At 37.8% G+C, this 13,954-nt stretch overlaps 1 long non-coding RNA gene across 1 annotated transcript; it reads right to left on the minus strand.

The window, feature by feature from the left end:
* Nucleotides 1-4,053: 4,053 nt before the first annotated feature.
* On the minus strand, nucleotides 4,054-9,967 carry LOC114033489. The gene is made up of 3 exons (XR_003567987.1): nucleotides 9,883-9,967; nucleotides 9,323-9,457; nucleotides 4,054-4,140 (listed from the first exon to the last, which is right to left on the minus strand). It is a non-coding gene; the product is annotated as an uncharacterized LOC114033489 (long non-coding RNA).
* Between the last annotated feature and the right edge of the window lie 3,987 nt (nucleotides 9,968-13,954).

A 13,954-nucleotide genomic window follows, 5' to 3' on the forward strand; every position in this document is an offset into this window, starting at 1 on the left:
TCTTACTGTTATCAGCCTTATCCTATTAAAATGGGTAAGTCTGTGTCCTTGGACATTATAAAAGTTCTCCTCTATAGAGATTTGCTATTCATGGAAGGTCAAGGTTAAGTTCTAGGAGCAAAGAAAAAGGACTTTTGTTCAGATCTCTTATAGAGATAAAAGAGGGAATAAATGAATATACATATAATCCTTTAGAGAAACCTCTTATTGAGCAAAAGATAAGGCATAGGACCATGATTCCTATGTGTGGACAGACCCTGAAGCCAGTACTCTCTGCACTATACCACAAAAATAAGAATCAACTTTTCAATAGTGATCCCCCATATAGCTCTGAGACATTGCTACATGGTGACTAACAAGGTAGAAAATTCACAGCTTGCCAAGAAGAGTTCATACATAGCCCAGGAAATGAATTTAGCCCCCAAATACTGACTCAGGAGATAGACTCTTGAGGAAACATGAGATGCTTGTTGGCACCATTGAGAAATGGACCTTAAAAGGAAGAATATTATCCAGAACTGGCCCACTGTCACCTTCTTCAACAACTGGGAGGAACCAAGGGTCCCAAGTGGAAAAAAAGTTTAGGAAAACTCAACTGTTGGCTTCCAAAGTAATTTTCAACCAAAATTGGAACAGATCTCAAATGTTCCCTGGACTTAATGCTGTTTAATACAGACGAACAATGAGCAGGAGAAAGGAAGTAATAAAGGAGAGTGAGGCTATAAAAGATGATTTATGGTGGAGAGGAAGTCCTGAGATCAGAAACTTGTATGAATACCAATCATAGACCCGTCTGGAGACAATCCAAAGATGAGATCAAAAACGTAAAATGAGAAGGTTTCTGAGGGATATTAAAATTTGTAAAAGGAGGTAATACTTATTTTTGGCTAGAAATGAACAATTGAATAGTTGACCAAGTTGAATAGCTATATAACAATGGCGACCTTTTTATTTTATTCATTTTTTTCAGCTGTCATCAGCCCCCAAACACCCAAATATACTGTTTCTTTCATTTATTTCTTGCTATTAGTAAATTACTCAGTGGGTAAAATGACTGGAAGAGATGCTCTTGTTCCGATAGATTATTCCATTTCAGGTATCAAGTCCTCTCATTTTAAGAACTTGGATTTAGGTTTTAACAAGGGAGTCACACCACTGCCAAAACAGATTTTATGCACATACAAACACATACACATGTATATATGTGTATATATACAAATTTATAATACAGTTTGAAATACGATATAAATACATACACATACACACAAATACATATATATGTATATACGTATGTATATACACACAGAGGGAATGAAACTCAGTGGTTCAGTTACGGATTAGATGTCTTTGGTTGGAGGCCTAGCTCTACTATTAATTTACCATATGTTTTAAACCAGTTCCATCGTGGCTGGGAGCCCATCCAGCTGTGAAACAGTGATAATGCATGTATCCCTTCTACCCTGCCCATCCTTGGAGGGAGGCTCCACAGGCAGTCAACAAACTAAGCCAGTGAACTTGAAACAAAACCAGAGACATTGAGCCACACCTATCACATTCCTTTTAATTTTGGCAAAAACAAAAACAAAACAGAAGAAATATATATTGGACACAGCTGACATTAAGGTTTTGGTCAAAAATATTAGTACACTCAAAAAAAGATTTAAAGAAGATCAGTTTCGGACATTCATACTAGATTATTAGAGATTTTATCCAACCCAACAAACATTTGGTAGACACCTATTACATGCCAAGCGGTGTAGGTGTGTTCAGGGAAGACTAGTAGCTCTGGTGTAAGGGCTGCTGAACCCTGTTGAGGGTTGTTTTCTACATTTGGTGTCCACTCGATCCACCCAGCTCTTACCTATGGCACCAAGACGCTATAGCACTTTCAGTGGCCACAGCCAGGTAAATCGTTTCAGCAGATAGGTTAAATCAAGTTGACAGTAACTGAGGAGTCTTACACTATTTGGTGACTTAGGGGAGTTATCTACCCCAAACATGTAAAGATTTCCTCCACTAGAATGAGCAAATGAGAACAATTTGTTTCAACAGCCATGATGGTGACTGAAGCAGGCACTGTGGAGCACCTAGAGCTTAGACATTAAAGACTCCAAGGCCATCTGCTGCATCCTCAGTCGTCACCAGTCATCTTGACTTTGTCTTGCCACTGGCCTTTGATGACTCTGGAAGAGACAGTGAAGCCAATGATTTCATGCAACTTTGTCTCACTTAAATCTAATTTATGCTCAAATCAAAAAATATCACCCTACCATTTTACCATTTTTACCTATCTCAAAGTCCTGTGGCAACAGGTAAGTGGTGAAGTAGCAGATGTGGATACACTGGGAGCTGTAGTCACAACTCTGCACACCGATGGCCCAGGTCATAGGGTCATCTCACTGGAAGCAGCAATGGGATTCGGCAGCCCTCTAGGTGTCTGAGCAGCTTTTTTTAAAGAACCCACTGCTCACCTCCTGGTGTGAGGAAGGTACTAGAAAAGGTGCCCTAAAATTGTCTGCTTCACCCAAACCTGTCCTGCTTACTGCAGCAGGCGAGGATCCCATCCTGTGGGCAAAACACACACACAAAAATATACAAAACCTTTTGCTGAGATGATTACATTCATTAACAGTACATGAAATGTGCACATACTTATGGACAGCATGAAATTCAGTAGACCTGAAAGACAAACAGCTCTTGTTGAGAGAGAACTCAGCAGGTTCATCCAAAACAAGACTGGCAAATTAAGGCCAGCATACCAAGGTTGGAGATGGATACATTTTTCTGGAATGACCACAGTAAAGGGGAGACCATGAAGCTGGTGTGGGTATTGAAATCAAAACTAATCCAGTCAACAAGCTTGTGTGCCTACTAAATGGCAGATTCATGACAATATGATTTCCACTTACAGGAAAGCACCATCATCAATATGTATGCTTTTACTTTGACAAACCTAGATGAGGTCAAAGAAAAATTTTATGAAGACCTCGAGACTCTCATCATAGATGTACTGAAAGAGGACAAGCTTATAATTTTGGGTGACTTTAATGCCAGAGTAGGCACAGACTACCAGCCATGATAGGGAGTCTTTGGGAGGAAGGGAGTCAGAAACAGCAAGAGCAATGGTCACTTATAACTGAAGACTTGTGCATCTCATGACCTTCTCATCACCAACACTGTCTTCCATGTACCTAAATGCCATAAAAATTCATGGATGTACCCTTGCAGCAAACATTGGCATTGTAAGGAGAAGAGACAGACAGGATGTGAAAATGACGAAGGTGATATGCCATGCAAAGTGCTGGAGTGATCATAGACATCCTTTCCAAGTTAAACATTTGCATTCAACAGTGGCAGCCCCAAGGCAAGAGCTAGTAGTGGTATTGTCATGTGTAATGGTAGCCATCTCTGGGTGAGAGAGGAGGAGGGAAGAAAAAAAGTTGCATGATAACTTTGTATATTTCAAGGAAATATCAAATTGTGCATAATAGGTTTGTAGTTTCATGTGCAATCATATTTTTCCCTATTCTACTATGTTATAGAAATGCTTGTTTTATTTCTTAATTTCAGAATAAAATAAATAAAATATAAAAACATAAAATCCTCGGATTAATTTGAAATCTTTCTATTGGGCTAATTTGTGAATTGTTCAAGGTAGGCACTTAATACATTTAAAATTGTAATTGAATTGAATTATCATATTTATTCATATAACCTGGCATCAAAAGACTTGGATACAAATCCCACCTTTGATGCTCATTATTGGTATGACCTTCAGCTAGTCACTTAACTTTCCTAGACCTCAGTTTCCTGATCTATAAAGTGAAGGTATTGGACTAAATGACTTCTGAGCTTCTTTGCAGCTCCAAAGCTATGACCCTATGATCTCTCCTCCCCCAGCCCCCACATAAATATGACATTTAAAAATGTTATTTGCTGTTAAAACAGGAGCAGATAGCAAGGGACTGTCCTGATATGCTGGTTCAGCATTCCTTTTGGCAGAAGCTCTGAAGACTTGACCAGAGCGCTCCTTCACTGTTTACACCTCTTTAACAACTATCCCAATTACTTGGTTGTTAGCAATTCTCCGACTGCTGGGACAAGGCTGTGACTCATTTTGATGCTGACAACCAATGCAGTCTGCCAAAAAGAGAAGAGGATAGAGAGAGAAGGCAATTACACATTTCCTCCTCAGAATGCAAACAATTCAGTTTATGTAGAATCCCTAAATCCTTTGGATACTTTCTGTGGTAGAGGCATGACCACAATTGGCTTAATTGCAAATAAACAAATATTTATTGAGAACTTGTTTTGCATAGGACACTGTGCTAGGTATTGGGTATCATACTAGTCACTGATAGCAAGTTTTCATTAAATATTTACTGATCCTCTACAGCAGTGGTATCAAACTCAAATAGACATGTGGCCACTAAACTATACATAAGAATCCCTTAGGGCCTCATATTGACTTCAAAAACCACACATCAATTTTATCTAAGTTTGATTGTATTTTTATTGTATATTGTTAAACTTTCTTAATTATATTTTAATCTGGTTTGGGCAGACCTTCAATTTAATAAGGCTAGCTAGCTCTTTTTGTTTTTCTTTTTACTGGCTCTGTATTCATCTGAGGTATTGACTCCATGTTAATCATTTTTCCCCCTTGTCATTTTCAGTGACAATGTAATTCCTTGAAGAAGGAAGAGAAAGGGAATGAATTGAACAGGTCTACTTTCTCTCTGTTCTCAGTTATTGTTGTATCATTTCTTCCCAAACCAAAAGTCCTTTCCCTTCTTTGATCCTTCTTTTTCTCCCAACATGGTTAAAAATCGAAACAAAACAAAACAAAACAAAGGAAAGCAACCTACAAAATCTTTTGTTGTCCTTAGCTTCCCTTACCAGCTTCAGATCATTCTGGGATTTAGCTTCCCTGACGCTATTTTTAAAGGACTACACCATAATTACATTTATCCTCTATTACTTGTTCTTGATTCCATGTTCTGTATATTTCCTCTAAAATCTAAGTTGGGTGATGAGTTCCTTTTGTATCCACAGCAATCCTTTCAGATGAATACATTTTCCCCTCTATACTGGAATTGTCTTCCTTTATGTTTTCAGAATTTCATGCCTGAATATCTTCCATCTTTGACTTCCCCTGAAGCATTTTAGTTCAAGATATCCTACTTATTATTCCTCCGAACCCTTTGAAATCTGCTTTCCTAAAATCTAGGGTATATGTCAGACTTATGGTCATTTTCCCACAAGATTCCCATCATTTCCATTCCAGTAACCAGTTTCTAACTGTTAGTGAGAATTAGATCCAGAACTACATTTGCCCATGCTGTTTCCTTCACCTTTTGAAGAATAAAGTGATTAATAAAGTAACTCAAGAATTGTTAGGACCTGCTTTTGGTAGAGGGAGAACTCTAGGAGATGACTGGGTAATTCAACTTTCCCATTACTATCGTATCATGCCTCTGTATTTGGCATAGCATGCCATGCTTGTGATCTATTTCTCAGATTCGTAGTCTATTTCCTATTTCTCTCCATTTGGTCTGTAGAATATTCCAAATACAAAATGACTTCTGTTTCTCCCTCCTTTGACCTCCATCTAAATATTGTCCTTCATGCTCCCCTCGTCTAGTTCCTGGATTCCTCAATTAAGTATTCCTTATGCAATGCTTCCCGACCCCCCGATCCTATTTCTTCTGAATAAGGCATATACTTCCAGAGTCATTATCTGGTCATGGGTTTGACCCCATCAAGACTTACCTATGAAGTAAGATTTGCTGACTTGCTTATGACCTCTAGTTCCTTTCATTTGTTCACTAAACTTTGGGTTTGTGGGTATAGAGACTTGAGGTCCTGGTTTTTTCTAAAGTCTACTTCCTTGAATTTTTTTCTCTTGTGAATTTGTGGATGTCTCAGTTCTTTCTTTGTGGCTAATCTCTAATTTGGAGGAATCTACATAAGTAGAATTTCCCCTCTAAATCTCTTTTAATTTAAAGTCCTTTTGATTATATTTGTAAGACCCTTGGAAAATATTTAAAATTTAATTTTCAGCTCTGAATTTTCTCCCTTCCAGCTCCCCCTCCACTTATTGATAAAGCAAGAAAAACAAAACTTTATACATATATAGTGAAGAAAAAAAAATTAGCCATGTTTACAAAAATGTCTTATTCTGTACTGCAAGTCTATCACCTCTCTATCTACAGGTGGATAGCATGTTTAAATCATGAGATCTCTGACATTTTGGTTGGTTGTTGTGTTCATCAGTTACTAAGTTTTTCAAAGGTGTTTATCTTTACAATATCATTGTTATTTTGTAAATGATTCTTCTGGTTCTGCTCACTCCATTTTGCATTAGTTTCGCAGACACCACTCCTTTATCATTTCTTACACTTCACACTAATAAATTGTAACTTGTCCAGTCATTTCCCCAATTGATGGATTTCAGTTTCCTTCAGTTTCCAATTCTTTGTCAAATACATTCTTGCCAACATTTAGTAGATGTATTCCATCTATAGCTAGGAATCCACCAACCCAACATAGTAGACTTTGATCCAGAAGTCTAAATCTCATTCTAAGACATTATCTTCTTAGCCACCTGTTTACTTTACAGATTAATTTGTCTCATCTGCCCCCCCCCTGCTTCCAATGGGCAACGATAAGGAAAACACAAACTCATGTTCTATGGTTTTCATTTTTGTTTTGCCCAAGACTTCATAGTCATTGTCAATATTTGTTGGGTTCCTCAAAGTGTCATTTGTGTTCTCATGAATCAACAGAAGTGGGTAATTGTCACGTCTTTTGATAAATCTTGGGAAGTTCTTTGTTATGTTTTTCGTATATACCTCAAGAAGACAACATATATTTCTACTGGGTAATGTAATGGTTAGACTGCTGGACCTGGAATTTTCAAGACAAGAATTCAAATGTATCCTCAGATATAATCTATCTGTGTGACCCTGGACAAGTCACTTAACCTCTGCCTGCCTAAGTTTCCTCAGTTGTAAAATGGGGATAATAATAGTACCTACCTCCCAAGGCTGTTGTGAATAGCAAATGATATAATATTTGTAAAGCACTTTGTGACCTTTAAAGTGTTATATAAATGTTAACTATTATTATTGTTGCTGTTGTTGTTATGACAAACAATTGCCAAAGTATTTGCTCTTTTCTTTCTCCTCTTCTCTTTAGTGGATCGCCCTCATCTCCACTGCCACCTCCCTAGTCTTTGCCCTGTTTAGTCTATGTCGTATACACTCTCGCTGAAGCTCTTCTGTATGTCACTCTTCCCTCACAGGTTTAGCTTTGGCTCCTCCTCAAGCATCTTCCTCTGGGTCCTGAGTGCCTGTATTCTTGATTGTTCAGTCTCGTGTTATGGCTCAGTGGGTCTCAGGAATTATGCAGGCTCTCTAGAAGAAATATTTTGCCGATCTGACAATGTCAAATTGGTGGGTTGTTTCTGTATTTCTGAAACTTCTGATGACTGACCACTGAGGTGGTTTGCTTCCCTTGGCTTTTACTAAAACTACACTTACTTCAGCTTTTGTGGCTGAGGGAGTTGACAGGGATTCAGGATGGGGGGTGGAAGAGGCTACACAGGCTAGTTTGTTGACAGAAGGACATTTCTTAATGCATCAGGGTTTCACCCTGTCAGGCACAGTTTTATGCTTGTGGATTATTCTAAGTCACTGTGAAATCCAGAGAAGAAGGTCTAGAACAGGGGCATCATATCTAACATGAATTATCCATGCATGATTTCCTTCTTATGTTCAACATAAATGGACCTGAGATTTCTGCTTCCCCGCTGAAAAGTATGTGAAGCTGTTGTGTAGTACATAGAATGCTGCATCTGGAGTTCAGAAATTTGGATAGGAGACTGCTACTTAGCAGCTGTGTGGGCAGATCTTTTATACCCTCTGGTCCTCATTTCCCTCATTGGACCAGAGCATAGGATCATAGATAAGCCAGAAGAGACCTCAGAAGCAATTTAGTCTAATTTTATCATTTTACTTACAAGGAAACTGAGGCCCAGAAAGTTAAGTGGCTTACCCAAGCTCACACAAGTAGCATGCATCAACATTGTACCCAGTAATAGCAGTATTGTAAGGATGATCAACTGTAAAAATCTTAGCTACTGTGGTCAAGACAATGATCCAAAACAATTCCCAAGGATCCATGATGAAAAATGCTTTTCACCTACAGAAAGAGAACTCTGAGTTGAACTCTGAGCACAGACTGTAGCATACTTTTTGGTGCATGTTTTCTTTTGTAACATGGCTAGTATGGAAATATGATTTGCATATCTTCATGTGTATAAGTAATATAATATTACTTGCCTTTCCAAAGGGTGAGGGAGGGGCAGGCAGGAGGGAGAGAATTATTTAAAGAATGAATATTAACAATTTTTGCATGTTATTGAGAAATATTTAATGACAAATAAAAATTAATAAAATATTATAGTATTAAATTATATAATTTTTACAAATTATATTCATACTATAAAATTATGTTTATAATTTTATAATTATTAAATATTGCTAAAATACCAAAATTAATAAAATTATATCTTTAAAAAGCAAGTAGTATTCACTAGTCAGGATTTGAACCTGAACTCTGTACCTCCTGAACCAGTTGTCTTTGTACTGTGTAATGCTACTTCCTTATCGTCTATTACTTCCCTTCCAATTTTTATATTTTAGAATTCTGTTAAAAATACATTGGTTTTGATGTGCTGACTTTGTGTTTAAATTGAGAGCAATGTAAAGGAGGTATGTTATCCGCCAAGAAGAAGGATTAGACATTTTTTCTAATCCTCATGATCTCTCACATCTTTCCAAAATAGGAATTATGTATAAGAGATAAAGCAATTTCAGCTTCTCCATAGCCTGAGATTCCATCTCAGGATCAAGAAGAGCTTCCTTCAGAAGGTAGGATTTGAGCTGAATCTTGACGGAAGCCAGGAAGCAGAGGTCCTTACCTCTGGTGAGGAAGTGCATTCCAGGTGTTGGGGGACAGTTAGTGAAAAGGCACAGAATTAGGAGACAGTGTCCAATACACTTGTAATATCCAATTTTACAGTAGAGAACACTGAGGTCCAGCTTGGTAAAGTGAATTGCTCAAGGTCACACAGGCAGAAAGTGTTAGAGCTGGGATTTGAACTCAGGATTTTGATTCCTGAGTTAATGTTCTCTCCACTGAAAAACATTGCCTTCCCAAATCACTATTGTTTTCTCCCTTTGTTTCTCATGTGATTTGGCTTATAGGATTCTATAAATTCAGAGTCATAAGGAAAGCCATATAGGCCAACCCTTACCTAAGGAGGAATTCTCTTTCCAAAGTTCTTATCAAGTGGTCATAGAGTCATTTGAAGAACTCCAGGAACAGAAAGTTTGCTACTTCATGGAGCAGCCCATTTCACTCTTGGGCTGTTTTAATCTGGGTGTATTTCCTGAAAAAAAAATCCAAGTTATCCCTTTTTGCAGTTTCCACCTATTACCCTTGGTTCTGAACTCCAAGGCAAGGCAGAACAAATCTAATCTCTTTCACAGAACAGCCCTTTAAATACTTGAAAATAGCAATTATTCCTTTAAACTTTCTCCATTCTAGATTATACGGACACAAATTCTCTTCTTCCCCTTCCTCTATCCCTTCTCTCCTCCTCCAAGCAACTGGCATACTATAGCTACTGAATTCATATTTTCTCATTGATTGTTGTGCTGAAGTATACCAAATGAGAGATAATCTACCAGAAGAGGGATTTCAGCTCAATATAAAGGAGGATTGATTTCTGTTCAGAACAGTCCTGCAATGGAATGGGAGAACTCAGTTTGCCATCTCTGGAGCCATTCAAGAAGAAGTTGGATAATTACTTACCATCGATATTGTGGAGAGAAATTCATACTTCAGGTATGGGTTGGACTAAATGGTCTCTGAGGTAGGATCCTACCAACTTGGAGACTGTGATTCTGAGGAAGCATGGGAAACTGTATTCTAGTATCTTAAGTCCCAGACTGAAACTCTGGGAAACACTTCATCCATAGAGATTTGGATGTGGCCCTTGTTCACTGAAGCTAATTAGAAAGGAAATGTTGTTTATCCAAAGAACTGCCAAGCTTCGTTGCCAGAAAAGCACTAGGCAATTTGTATCCTTTCTCTAATCCATTAAATGAGAAGAGATTACTGGGTTGCTTTGATGCTCTCTGAATTCTGAGACTGAAGTTCTGTGCTATCTTTGGTTCCTGTGTCATGGCCTTGTAAAGAGAAGTGCCTCAGGGAACCAGGAAAAAAGACTGATATTAGAAGAAGCTACTTATTTGCTTGTCAAAGCAACTAAATACATATTAGGTAAGAAACCTCACATCACCCCTTGCCTTTTTCCTTTGAGAAGTCAGTAGAAGTTCTTTTCTGGGGGGGAAATTAGTTTAAAATTTAGCAGAATGTATTAATTATGAGTACTATACTCATCTCTTAAAATGAGTGTCATTTATCTCACATCATTCTAGATGAGCCAGTTTTCTAGATAACTGAAGTATATACTATTAAGCATCAAAACTTTCTTTTCCCCATTTTAGCTGGAAATTGTCCTTTCTAAACACAGGCTGAATACCTTAGAAAGTACATAGCCTTGAATATAGTTAACCCTAGCCTGATTAATCAACCAATCAGCAAGCATATATTAAATACTTATAATATGCCAGGCACTATTGTGTATTAGTGATATAAAGACAAAAATGAAACAGTTCTTGACCTCAAGAAACTTACATTCTAATAGGAGAAACAATCTGTACATATATGTTGATGATCTCTTAGGCATGTTCCGGTTGCAACTCTATGATCTTATAACCCTAAGTCGATGTAAACACATATACAATAAATCAAGATAATTTTAGGGGGGTAAGACATTAGTAACTAGGAGCTAGGGAGGGGGGTACCAAGAAAGGATCCACATATGAGGCATAGTTTGAATTGATCTTTGAAGAAGTTTAGAGATTCTAAGAGGTGGAGAAAGCGCATTTTAAGCACATAGGGGATGGAGATAGGAGATGGAAAATTATATGTGGGGATACCAGATAGTCCAGTTTAGGTGGCACAGGCAGTGAAGGAAGGGGAGTAATATGTGGTAAATCTGTAATTGGGCTGGAGTGGGTTTATAAAGGGGAGAAATGATGACTGTAGTAGTGGGCAAGAGCCCTCAATTCAAGGACAATTCTGTCATCAAGCACTTGTTCACTGTGTGACCTGAAGCAAATTACTTTCCCTCTCTGGGTTTCTTCATCTGTAATATGAGGATAATAAGTTGATGCTTCTCTGACATTTCCACCATACCCTAGGCTAACAAGTACCACATTAAAAAAAATTTTTTTTTCTTGATCTTCAGAGCAAAAACACGAGATATCATGTATAAAGAAAACTACCTCCCTCAACTAAGGACAGAAGGCACAAAAGTTAAAATTTTTCACATTTTTCAGGGCATTGTACTTTCTAGAGAAAAAAAAGACACAGGAATTTTACTTTCAATTTGCAGTAACTAAAAAGCCCAGGAAAGTCTCAGAAACTATAATTTGGCATTCAAAGGTGAACTTTCCCTATATCTCTAATGAAATATTATTTCTTTAAACCTACTCATGATATGGATATGTTGTTGCTGAAATGTATACTCTTTTTTTTTGTTTGTTTTTTTTAGGCAATTGGGGTTAAGTGACTTGCCCAGGGTCACACAGCTAGTAAGTGTCAAGTGTTTGGTCTGAGGCTGGATTTGAACTCAGGTCCTCCTGACTTCAGGGCCAGTGCTCTATCCACTGCACCACCTAGCTGCCCCTGAAATCTATACTCTTGATGGACAAAGATATAAACATCATACTTTCTTTGGCACATTTTGATGAGGAAACTCATTACTGGGATAACTTCATTATCTTGCAAGATAGCATCAGTGTTGGTACTCACACCTCATCACTACCCTTTGCTTCTCTGATTGGCGGGCAGAGCCATGAACTCCAACACCACCAATCAAGGAGGGGGCTCAGGACAGACATCTCCTTATTTCCTACCTGGCTGCACTACTTTGGGACTTCTCCATCATCACCTCACTCAGGAAGCTTTTTAGTTTCTGTCTGTATTTTTCTCCCCAACCCCCCATTGGATTGTAAGCTCCTTGAGAGGTCTTTTGTTTTTTTTCATTTTTGTATCCCTGGCACTTAGCACAGTACCTGGCATATACTATGTGCTTAATGAATATTATTGTTATTAACAATGTTAATGTTATTAACAAAGTTATTTCTGACCTCAAATTAATGTATGTAAGCAAGTTCTAAATCAGTTCATTGGTTATATCAATGATTATTTGAACACTGAACAATACAGTAATGCTCTTGGGTTGACTCAATTGTGTGGGGCTGTTTTCTGGTACACTAAATAGTCCCCACATTACTGAGCTTTTGTTGGTGATTTATTTAGCTCTTCTTTTGATAATTATTTGACACTTGGCAGTATAGCAGCTTCAAACAGCTAAACCCTATTTTCTACTCTGCCTTTATTATGTCTAACATATTGGGTTTTTTTAACTGAAGAAGGGCTAAACATTTTTAGAAGGGACAAAATCACCAAGTTGCTAAATTAGTAGCTTTATTTTACATAAAATTCTAAGTGAGTAGTGTGTTATGGGATAGTGGCTCTCTGCTATATATGGGCTTCATAAGAGATGCTTTCTTCCCTGCTCTGAGTTCTTTGTAGTTTCCTTAAGATGTACGAGTTTTTTGAAAATCTGATGCCAACAAAAGTGGTGTCTTGCATATATTTGTCCCTATGTGGTTTCAGAATTATGTTATAAATAATAATGTCTGTATATAATAATAATAATGTGATTTATTATAATTGCTGTACAAAGGTGCTCCATTCTATATATATAGAAAACTGGAGAAAGGTTACAGTTTCTCCAGAGGTTAAGCAATAAATTGGAGGAGCAAAATAAGGCAGGAGTTAGCTAAGGTAGAAAGGTCAAAAGAAGGCTTTATAAAAAAGAATTAGAGAACTGGACATGTTTGTAAACATATGAGAAGGAGGCAAGCTTTCTAGAGGAGAGTGAAGCTGTCATGGAATTATCTGCTGTGACAGCTACAGAAATGGATTTCCTGAGGAAATGTTTGTGAAGGTTGTTCTCTCTTCAATACTGCTACTCATGATTAGATTTATTGTATAGATTATTGGTGGAAGCTAAGTTAAAAGTTCAGGGTCTCTGTGAGACCGTTTAGCAGAGTAGAGAAAACACAAGATTCTGAATCAAGGACCAATGTATTGAAATTCTTCTAATCCCAGCTCTGCCATTCCCATCTAAAGTTACCTTTGGTGAGTCATTTACCCCCTCTCTCAGTTTCCCTATTTGTAAAATGGGAGTTGGACTATGCAATCTTTGAAGTCCTATCTGACTGAAAATTTTATGAGGCTATAGTCCTCTACTAAATCCACACTCATCTAACACTATTTAGTAGTATGAAAATTGAGCTGAGCCTCCTTGATTGAAGAAGGCTGATTTCCTGAAGACATAGTTATACTATCAGAAAGAGAGGTAAGAATAGGTGGGGAAGGAACAGGGTTATAGGTACATGGACAATTGTAAAGGTGAACAAAGGCTTCCCTTAATTTAGCCTTGACTAATTAGAGACACTCATGGCCATGACAGGACAATGCAGCTCCTCAGTTATCATAGGATTGTACTTAGACTGGTACAGATGAGGTTGGGGAGGAATACACAAATTGTCCCTTTGGAAAAGGGTTCTAGCTTTGCCCACTATCCAAGAGAAATTAAAGCAACAGCCACATGAAGGGGACTAATTCCAACAATGCCTAACGGACATTACTCTTTGATGGCAGGGTAGGAACTGAATATAATGTGGCTGTATTTGCTCTGGTGACAGCTGAGAGTGTTAGACTTGGAGTCAAGAAGACATGA

Source organism: Vombatus ursinus, unplaced genomic scaffold (assembly GCF_900497805.2).
Source record: "Vombatus ursinus unplaced genomic scaffold, bare-nosed wombat genome assembly UNPS02007284.1, whole genome shotgun sequence".
Lineage (NCBI taxonomy): Eukaryota > Metazoa > Chordata > Mammalia > Diprotodontia > Vombatidae > Vombatus > Vombatus ursinus.